Source organism: Mus pahari, chromosome 9 (genome assembly GCF_900095145.1).
Source record: "Mus pahari chromosome 9, PAHARI_EIJ_v1.1, whole genome shotgun sequence".
Taxonomy (NCBI): domain Eukaryota; kingdom Metazoa; phylum Chordata; class Mammalia; order Rodentia; family Muridae; genus Mus; species Mus pahari.
This window is the reverse complement of record NC_034598.1, coordinates 89,400,586-89,401,302: the sequence shown is the minus strand read 5'-3', so window position 1 is coordinate 89,401,302 and position 717 is coordinate 89,400,586.

The following is a 717-nucleotide window of genomic DNA, read 5'->3' as shown; positions in this document are numbered from 1 at the left end:
GTGTGTGTGTGTGTGTGTGTGTGTGTGTGTGTGTGTGTGTGTGTCTGTGTGCCTGTGTGTGTATGTCTGTGTGTCTGTGTCTGTGTGTGATATGCATGAATAACCATAGAGGCCAGAAGAGGTGAATAGTCCCCTAGACCAGGTGTTACATGTGGTTGTGAGCAGTCTAACATGGGTGCTAGGAACTGAACCCAGGTCTTGTGGGAAGGCAGCTAGTGATCCTAACCAATGAGCCATTTCTCCTCCCCAGACCAAGACATTTTGAAAGGGAATTTTCAAAGGTACATTTAGCCAGGAAAATGGCAATCTGAAATGTCTTCCTTAGGAATGTCCTTTGAAAGTATAAAATAACAAGAAACTACTTTTTATAAAATGTCCTAAATTGCCAATATTTTGGCTCTTAGGTTCTGCCCCTGTGTCCTTATCAAGAACTGCTGGGCGATATATAAACAGTTCAGCAGCACAGAAAAAAATTCCCATTCCAAAGATGCCATGGTCCAGTCCACTGTGGGGTGTGGGGTGTAGGGGAACAGGGGGGAGGGAGAGAGCCCACATCTGGCCAGAGTTTCTGTGCTCTGGGAGGCAGACGCGGGAGGACTGCCGGATGTTTTCCAATCGGCCCCGGGTGGGCATCTGACTGTGTGAAGCCACTGGCCCCACACGGGGGGGGTAGTAGACAAGGGGGCAGCCCCCATACCAGGGGCCCCGGGGCGACAC